Here is a 10225-nt window from a genome sequence, read left to right on the forward strand (position 1 = left end):
TCTGAACTCCAATTTTCTTCTCCCCCAGCCTCTTGAGACTGCTAACAGTACAGCTTATCACCTTGGCCTCTTAGCAGCCACTTTTTGTTGGCTTCCTGACCTCTCACCTCTGAGCCACTCCAGATTCAGCAAAGATTTTGAGAGCCATAGCTGCTGCCCAGAATGCCAGGTGCCCCTGCTTCTGGTTTGCTTTCCTTAGCGTTCTTCCAGCCTCTGCTGCTTTGGTAGCCTCACGCCCCAGTCACTGCGAGGCTGCAAAAGCTGCAGGTGCTTCATGTCCAGCCTCTGTGTGTCACACCATGACCATCACCCCTATACCAGGGGGAACGTGGAAGGTCCCACTTACTTCCGTGTGTTCCTAGCTAGGACTGGGACACCCCAATTCTACGTGACCTTCAATCTTCCACAAAGCTCTCAGATTGGTTTTATTTTGTATTGTTTCTGGCCCTCATCACTGATTTCTGCAGAAGAGTTGTTTTGATACAAGCTGCTCCTTCGAAGTTGAAAGTAGAAGTGGGCAACACAAGGTGACACATGCCTGTGTCCCTGACGGGACAGACTGTGAGACACCAGTAGCAGAAACTGCATGTCCTTCCCTCTGTGCAGACATCACCTTATCAGGAGGTCTCCCCTGAGCTCCAGGCTGGGGTCAGTGGCCCCATCACCACCCACACCCTCGCACCATTCGGCTGCCCGCATCTGTTCGGACCATCATTGACCATGCTTTTCACATAAGGAGAGCAAGGCACAGAGGAGTCCCTCCTGGATGCGTACGGAGTGGTAGAGCTGGAAGTGGAAGCAGGCAGCTTCACTGCGAGCCCGCCTGGTCTCCAGCTTACTTGGCCCCCAGCGCACCTGCAGGAGAGGCTTCTAGGTCCTCCCACTGGCGCCTCATTTATGAGAACAGTATGGGCATTTCGTGTGTGGTTCTGAACTGCCCCTTCCAAGGTGCCCCCCCACCAGTGTCTTGGCTGCTAGGCTCCCCTTCCTCTCATCCAGTCTCTGCCACGCTGCCCCTGTGACCCACGGAGTCATTCCCCTGCCGTGGTCAGTGGCACTCAAAATGCAATCAATCTGCACTTACGGCTTTTCCAGCCCAGCTGGGTGCTCACCGCCGGTTATCATCACCAGCCCCTCACGACAGTGCGTGCACACGCTCTCACATGTATGTCACCGCACGTATGCAGTCACACGGGTGCACACGCATCCATGCATGCACACAGGCAGGAACGCTCACCCCTCCGACCACAGTGAACCACCTCCTGTTTCCAGTGGGCCACCCTGCGCCCCCACCTGCTCCCTCCATCCGGCTGCCCGCTCCACCCCCCACCCCTCACCTGCCTGCTGACTGGGCAACACAGCCCACTCAGGGTCCCCCCACACGCTCCCTCTGCTCTGCCCTACTCAGACAGCCCTGGTGCCCCAGGACCCTGCCAGGTTCCCAGTGGGAAGTGCTGACTCTGCTAACCTTTTGCTTTCTGACTTTCATGCTCCCTTTCTTCTTTCTTGGCCTGCAAACCCAAAGCCTAGTGATGGAGCCGCCCTCTAAGGATGCTAAAGCAGGGAGCTAGAAGGAGCCTCTGCTGTGACCATCTTCCAGGTGGCTGCTCCAGCCCGGGGCTAGCGCCTCCAGGCTTCTCAGGCCATGAGAAACCCCCTTCTGGTTAAGCCACTGTGGTTCACATAGTGACCTGGTACACCTAGTGACAGAAATCCTAATTGGCACAAAGAGCAGTCTGTGGGACACCTCCTCCTGCATGCCCTCCTGGATTCCCCTGGCAGATGCAGTCCAGGGAGTTGTGTTCTCACACAGGGTTAGCTCTTTCCTCATCCCAGTTAACGCTGGCCTCCCAGAGAATCAGGCACACAGCGGAATACACACCTCCTGGGGTTAGGGCCTGGCTTGCACTCACAAGGACGCCCACTTCTTTCTGAGCCGAGTGCCGGGCGTGATGCTTCTGCCCCACGCGCAAGAAAGAGCAGAGCACTCGGACCGGAGCTTGCCTCCAGGTCCCCAGGACTGTGTCCTAGCGCTGCGCCGTCAGCTCCCCTCTTTCAGCTGCTGGTCCTCCAGCTACAAAACCACAAGAAGGCCCATCTGGGGGGCGACATGCACGCGAGGTCATCGGTCTGGAAAAGATGTGGATGCAGAAAAGCACTGCTGGCCACACGGGACTGTCCACGTCTGCATGTCCGTGTCTAGTGAGGCCTGTGCCGTCGGAGCCTTGTTGTTCCTGCGGACCCACGGCAGTGCACACACACCACATGCTCCACACACGTACGCCTCACACCACACACACCTCACACACACCCCACACACTCCATGCACCTCACACATACCACACACTCCACACATGTATACCTCACACATGCCTCACACACTTCACAGAAGCCTCACACACACCTCACATACACCTCACACACACACCACATGCTCCACACACGTACACCTCAAACCACACATGCCTCACACACGCCCCACACACACCTCACACACAGCTCACACACTCCATACACCTCACACATATAACACACCTCACACACACACCACACGCTCCACACACGTACACCTTAAACATGCCTCACACACTTCACATAAGCCTCACAGACACGTCACACACATACCACACACACCTCCCACATACTACACACACTTCACACATGCATGCCTCACACCATGCACACCTCTCACACACACGTCAGACACACCACATGCTCTACGTATGTATACCTCACACACACCTCACACACAGCTCACACACACCACACACGTATGCCTCATACCACACACACCTCACACATACACTTTACACGTACACCACACACCACACATGCCACACAGACACTTCACACACACAACACACCTCACACTCCACCCATACTTCACACCACACACACACCACACACCTCACACACAGGCACACACCTCACAGACCACACATCTCATACACACAGCATACACACCACACACTTCACACCACCTCACACACCATATACCTCACACACACACCATACATACACACACAGTACACACACCACACACCACACACATACACCCACAGGCACCCACACACACAGAGGCATGAATGTGTCTCCTAAGCCAAGCAACTTGAACTTCCCTTGGAAGCCACCCAAACCAACCTTAACCACAAGATAGCTCATGCTTGATGACATGGTGCTGATTTGAGAACCAGCCCGGCTTCTCTGGGTTGTTTTCTTTGGGCCAAACATGGTGTCATCACATTATATATTAGCCTTTGGAACCCTGCTTCCCTCCCCTGAGGCACAGGGGAGGACTTTCTATAGCTTAACAAATGGGGGAACTGGAAATCAAAGAACCGTCCAGGCCAGGCTGGCTGACACGGGCTCTGGAGAAGGACGTGCTGGCCCACTGCCTGCAGCCTAGAGCAAGCAGAGGGACCCTTCCATCCCTCTCAGCCTGTCTCAGCTGAGGGGCAGTCTGCCTGCCTCTCCCTGTTTCTCTCTCCCTGTCTCTCCATCAGTCTCTGTCTCAGTATCTGTGTGTCTATCTCTGTGCCTGGGGCCCAGCAGGAGCTTGAAAACCAGGCCTGGCTCAGGCTGGCTCCAAGTGGGCAACCGGGGTGCCGGCCCCTGTCCACACTGGCGGCAACGGTCCATATGTAGACTGCCGGTCCTTGAGCCGACACCACCGGAGCGGCTGCCGTGTGTACAGACTGGGCTCTTTGTGTGTGTGTGTGTCTGTCTGCCTGCCTCTGTGTCTCTCTCTGTGACTCGCTATGTCGGCTTCCCTCTCTATATAGACATTTCTCTCCATCCTCGTCTCTGTCTCGGCGTCTCCCTCTCATCCAACAATTCCACTTCTGGGTATTTCCTGAAAAGAACGGAAAGCAGAGTCTGCAAGGGATATTTTCACGCCCGTGTTCACAGCAGCACTATTCACAGTGGCCAGAAGGCGGAAGTGACCCCAGTGTCTGGGCACAGAGGAAGGTGACAGTGTGGCACACGCACACAGTAGAATATTACTCAGCCCTGAAAAGGAAGGACAGCCTGACACCTGTTAAAACATGGATGTGCCTCAGGGACACTTGTCAGTGAGATCAGCCCATCACAAAAGTCCTATGAGGGCCCTGGTGTCACTGAGTTCACAGAGACACGGAGTGGATGGAGGAGCCACGGGCTGGGACAGGGGGTCCGTGTGTAACAGGGTCAGAGTGTCATTTGGGGAGAGGAGAGAGTTCTGGAGGTGGACAGAGGTGACGGTTGCACAACAATGAACATGCTTAGTGCCACAGAGCTGTGCGCTAGAAATGGTTAAGATGGTACATTTTACGCTGTTTGTATTCAACCACCACGGAAACAACAAGAATGACCAGTTAATTATCTCTCAGTCTCTGTGGGTGTGGAGTTCAGGAGGGGCCTGCTGGGCAGTTCTGGGTGGTTCTGAGTGGTCTGGCCTGAGATGTCTCACCACACCCTTATCTCCTTGAGTCATAGTTATCTCAGGGCCCCGAGCGAATGTTTGTTGACTGACTAACTGCTGGCTGCTTCCGCAGTGCGGCCCTGGCCCAGGGCCTCGGGGAGACCCAGGCAGACAGGCATGCCGAGGGAAGGCCAGGAGCCTGGGAGCTGCTCTGGAGCCGAGGCCCAATGCCAAGAAGGAAGTGCCAAACAATAGCCCCCAAGAGGCTGTCCTTCTCAGGGCCAGATTTGTACTTCCATAGACAAAGGAGGTTTCCTCTGCAGGAAGTGATACCAAGGGAGGGCTTCCTGCAGCGCAAGCTGGAGAGGGGCTGGGAAGGCCAAGGGGAGGGGGAGGGAGGCCTGGACACTCACCACCCCTGCCCTCGGTACCAAAGACCACTGCAGGTGGCCACCTCCAAGGCCACTAAGGACTCGCTGACTCTGCATTTACAGCTGTGTGGCCTGGCGCGTGTGCTGCTCACTTCCCTCTCCGTAAAAGGGGGACATATATTATTCAGTGGCCACGGTGCATCCAGGCGTTGCGCATGTCATTGCAAATGACCCAGACCTGGGGCTGCCCTCTCTGCCTCCTTGCCCTCCTGGGGAGAAAAAACAAATGTGAACAAGTAAGAGTAATTATGAGTCCCAGAGTGGGGAGCTGAGGGCCTTGATCAACCCTGCCCCTCTCCCCTCTCTTCTGAATCAGTTAAGAAATAGATAGGAGGCAGATAAGGACCAAAAAGTCAGCTCCGCGGCTGGAAAGTGAAAATGAGAAGCTGATGGTGAAGCTCTGAGTCAGAACCAGATGGCTTCTTGCTCTTCCTCCTGCATATTCAGTGTGACCAGGAAGGAGAGCCTGCCTGGGAACCAGCCAGGAGGAACCGCAGGCGGGCTGGGCCAGAGGGCGCCGGCTGCCGGGGCGGGAGGTGCAGGGTGGGATAGGGTTGCACCCCAACAGTGGGCTTGCTTACCTCCATGGAACCCTGAGGAATGGGGGCTGGGGCAGGAGGAGGTGGCAGGCCACCAGCTGGTAACTGCACCGAACAGCAGAACGCAGGGGTGTGCATGGAGGGCTTCTGCAGAGAAAGGGAAGGATGGTGCACAGTCAGAGGGAGGAGACAGACCAAGATGGCAGAAAGGAGGCAGGCCTGGGGCTCCCCCCTACACACACACGGGGCCAGTGCAAGGAGCTAGTGAGCTTGTGCGCTGGTCCCTCATGGTAGAAGCTCAGGAGAGGGTGCCTTCCTGGCACCCTTCACCACCATTTGGAATCCTCCAGAGAGGGGCCCAGCAGATGGCCATCGCCCTCTGCTTGCAGCAAGATAAAGGGGGGAAGCCAGGGAGAGGAGCTGGAGGAGCTGGAGAGTACAGGGGGATGAGGGGAGGAGAGGATGTGGAGCCAGAGGAAGGGGAGCCCAGGATTGCAAGGGACAGGTCCCAGGGAGGGTCCCAGGGAGCAAGAGCAGAGCAGAGTAGTGGCCAGAGTTCCTGCACATGTGCTATGTGGAGGTGCTGACCTGGGCTCAGACGCACCCCCAAGCTTGTGGTCTCACGGCACAGACAGAAGAAAAGAGAAGCGGGGAGCTCTCCAGAGCAGGCAGCCAGGCAGGTGGAGGGCCCCCTGGATGGGGACTCCCGGGGGGAGCCAGAGCCCCTCTGCTTCACTGCCTTCCTTTTCCTCAGGCCCCCTCTCCATGACGCTCGGGCCCCATGTGCAATGAGCAGCATTGTGTCCCCAGGAAGACGTGTTCAAGTCCTACCCTCAGGTCCTATAATTGTGACCTTATTTAGAAAAAGTCTTGGCAGATTAAGTGAAGGATCTCAAGATGAGGTCATCCTTCCTATTCAGGGTGAGTCTTACATCCAATGGCAGGTGTCCTTATGAGGAGAGGGAGGGCTCAGGGAGAGGCCACACAGCGATGGAGGCAGACGCTGGAGGGGTGCAGCCACACGCCAAGGACCGCCAGGAGCCCCCAGAAGCTGGAAGATGCTGCAAAGATCCTCCCCCAGAACTTCGGGAGAAAACCCTGCCCACACCTTGGCTTTGGACTTCTGGCCTCCGGGGCTGCGGGAGAGGACACTCCTGAGGTCTCAGGCCGCCCAGTGGAGGTCATGTGTCCCTCAGGCAGCTTTGGAAAGGGACACTGCACGGGAGATACTCTGTCACGACCAGCGACCAGCGGGGTGGGACCGAGCTGCTCCTTGACTCCACTCGCAGCTTCCCTCCCTGTGTGTGTCGTTGCCTCTGGGGAGATCCCAGGGAGCCCCGGGCGGCCGGGGGACTGGGTTTGGAAAGCACAGAAGCTGAAGTCCCCACTAGCCCCGGCCAGCGGGGGGCCGAGGGGACCCAGGCTTTCCTGGGCCGCCTCCTTCGACCTGCTGTCTCAAGGGGAAGCAATCTCTGCGAAAGTGCGGAAGTGTGGTCTGCGGTCCGCGGTCAGAGCAGGGAGGAAGTGGGGAAATGCGCAGAAGTGCCTGCCATCCGGGCGTCCCTGCCCCTTTGCACTTAAGCCACAGCTTTGCTTTTTCCAGCAAAGTGAGCAGCCCTGAGGTCAGTGAAGCTTCAGGGTGCCCTCCCTCACACAGGCCACTTTCAACGCCCTGCACCTGTTTTTGAATTCTTTTTCTTAAAGGGGACCCCTCCCCAAATTGTAAAAAAAAAAAAAAAAAAAAAAACAACAAAAGTCAGGGTCCCACGAAGCCTGGCTGGCTCCACGCTAAGGCCAGGGCAGAGCACATGGCACACGGCTCCCACAGAGCCGGTCGCGTTGAAGTGGCCCTGGTTTTCTGCCCACTGAGCAGCCAGCCTGCCAGCCAGCTCTCCGCACCTTTCACCAACCGGCATCACCAGGTCTCGGCCAGGCGCTGTACTCCTGGCTCTCAGTGCTCACGCTTAGAGGAGGGGGAACAGGATACATGGGAAATGGGAAGCCAGGAACCCGGCGGCAGCATGAGGACCGTGAGGAAAGAGATGGGCTGGAAGAAGCTGTGGAGGCAACGGCTGACTCTGCAGACAGTCCTGACTTACAATGGCTCAACTTATGATGGTTCGAGTGTATGATGGTGTGAATGCTGTATACATTTGGCAGAAACCATACTTGGAATTTTGCATTTTGATCTTTTCTGGGGCTGGGGATAGGTGGTATGATACTCCCCCCGATCCTCCCTGGTGAGGCTGGGTAGTGGCTGTGGTCCTGGCTCCCAGTTCGCGATCCCGAGGGTCCGACGCTCTGGCAACCATCCCACACGCACACAGCCCTTCTGTCACTTTCAGCAGTGTTCAAGAAATGACGTGTGAGAGTCAACCTGAGGGAGATCTATACTTGGAAACCATCACAGCCCCAGACCTCCGATCTGGCCTGTAAGGATGAGTAGGAGTTTGCCGACGGACAAGGGGAGGGCAGCTTAGGCAGAGGGAACAGCATGGGCAAAGGGGTGCACCAGCCCAGGTCACACGGGCACGCACAGGTGGCAGTCTGCCTGGCCTGCAGGGCTGCTAGATGAAAAGAGAGACGGAGGGGCTGCCCCGGGCCGGGGGGGGGTGTGCAGGGCCCAGGGATGTGTCAGCTTCCCGCAGCTGCCATCACAATGTGCCACGAGCCTGGTGGCTTCAAACAACGGAAACATGTCGTCTCACAGTCTGGGAGGCTGGAAGTGTGAGGTGAGGTGTGGCTGGGCCGGGCCCTTCTTTGCCTCTTCCAGCTTTGGGCTGTGGCTGGGCTACTTGGTGCCCCTCGGCGTCCCTCCAGCCTCTGCCCCGATGTCCCCTGGAGCTCTCCCCCGTGTCTGTGTCCCCTCCCCCTTCTTACGGGCACACCAGCCCTCTTAGGTGAGCGTCACCCACATGACGTAAACTGACTACGTCTACAGACACTCTTTCCAAATAAGGTCCCTGGGGTCAGGGCTTCAACAAATCCTTCTGGGGGCCCCCATTCAAACGACAGGACTTGCCACCATTAGATGGGTGACATGGACGGCATTGTGTCCCCCTCCAAATTCATATGTTGAAGCCCTAAACTTCCGTGTGACTACATTGGAGACAGAGCCCTTAAGGAGGTCGTCAGGGTCAAGCTCTGACCCTGTAGAAACAGATGTCCTTCCAAGGAGAGGAAGAGACACCAGAGATCTCTCCCCTCCCATACGAGGACACCGTGGGAAGGTGGCTGTCTGTGAGCCAGGAAGAGGCTCCCGGCAGACGCCGAACACTGCCAACCCTGATTTTGGATTTTCCAGCCTCCAGAACTGTGAGAAATAAGTTTCTGTTGTTTGAGACAACGGTGTGGGGCTGGGTGACAGGAAGCAGAGAGGAGTTGACGAGCCCCCAGGTCTGGAGGAAGTTCTGACCCACACGTGCTGCGGCTGGATGGCCTGGCGGGAAACTGAGCTTCCAGAGATGAACTGGGCACAGCCGAAGGCCTCTGGGAGCTTGGGGTCAGGCGGGGAGGCAGGAAGGAGCCCCAGACCTGCGAGGTAGCCATGAGCATGTCTTGGGGACGTGGTGCCGGGACAAGGAAGCTGCCTGAAGGGGCAGGGCAGGACGCCAAGCTGTGTCCTTACAAGGGAGCAAGAGCACCTGTTATCATCCCTGACCCAGCTGCGCCACCCAGCCTGACCTCTCCCCTGAGCTCCTGGCCCCCACATAGGGCGCCTGGCTCAGTCCCCTCCACCACCACTAACTATACGTTCTCAGCCAGTTTCATTAGCTTGTTCTCCAAATGGCTCTTCCTCTCCCTGTCACTGCTTCTTCTAACAACCTCCATCCTGCCCCTGCCCCTTTTAGAGCAGCCCACCCCCCACTGTCCTGAGACGAGCTTTCCCTTGCTCCCAGTGTCCTCTCAAAGCCCAGGTCAGTGTAGGCAGCAGGTGGAATAGGCAGCCTGCCTCGGGCTCTTGGCCACTGGGCCCCAGTTAGGGGCTCTGGCTGGCTGCCTGATCTGCTCTTGGTTCCCACGCGTCGTCTCCACTGGACTCTCTTCTGGCTCCACACCTCTTCCGGCCACCTTCCAGGTAGGATGGGGTGGCCCAGGTGGGATATTTGGATGCTTCCAGGCCTTTGGGCTCCAACCTCAGGGTCATTCTCAATCCCCTGCTCCAAAACTCCACGTTCGATCGGTTTCCAGTTACTGTGGATTGGTCCTCCGAAATGCTTCTCACATTTGGGTCTTTCCTACTCTAGGGGTCACATTCCCAGTGGATGGAGTCACAGTGCTTCAGAGGCCACGCGTGGGAAAGTGGCTGCCTCTCTGACCATCTCTCACCCATTTCACAGACCATGCAAACTCGTCCCCAGAGCCTGCACCTTCCTCCCACCCTCGTCTCCTCTCACTCTGGCAGCTGGTGGCAGGACTCAGGCTTGAAGAAAGGCAAAGGGAGGGGCTCCTGCATGGGGCGGGGGTGGGGTGGGTCCTACATCTGGGCCTGGACCAAGGGCTCTGACAGAGCCGTGTGTGACAGGGCAGGTGGGCACAAGGAGCTGGTGGCCAGTGTTGGAGCAGAGCACTGCTGCTGTGAATTATGCCATCACCGTGTTCCTGCAGGCTAGCACACACAGTGTGCTTGCTGTAATCTGTAACACTGTGTGTTTCGGCCCTGTGGTCGGCTAGTCCGGACTTCAACCCTCCAAGACGGCTGGACACTGTCCATAGCACCTGGTGGGAGAGCTTCTCAGAAGCCACATGAGAGAGCCGGCGCTTGGACTAGTGCATCAGTCAGGCTGCCTTGACCCCTCCGTGGAGGTTGAGAGGTCATGCTCTGGAGCAGGACCTCTGCGTTTCAGTTTCCT

This window comes from Ursus americanus, chromosome 9 (genome assembly GCF_024610735.1).
Source record: "Ursus americanus isolate L20-20 chromosome 9, mUrsAme1.1.p, whole genome shotgun sequence".
Classification (NCBI taxonomy): Eukaryota; Metazoa; Chordata; class Mammalia; order Carnivora; family Ursidae; genus Ursus; species Ursus americanus.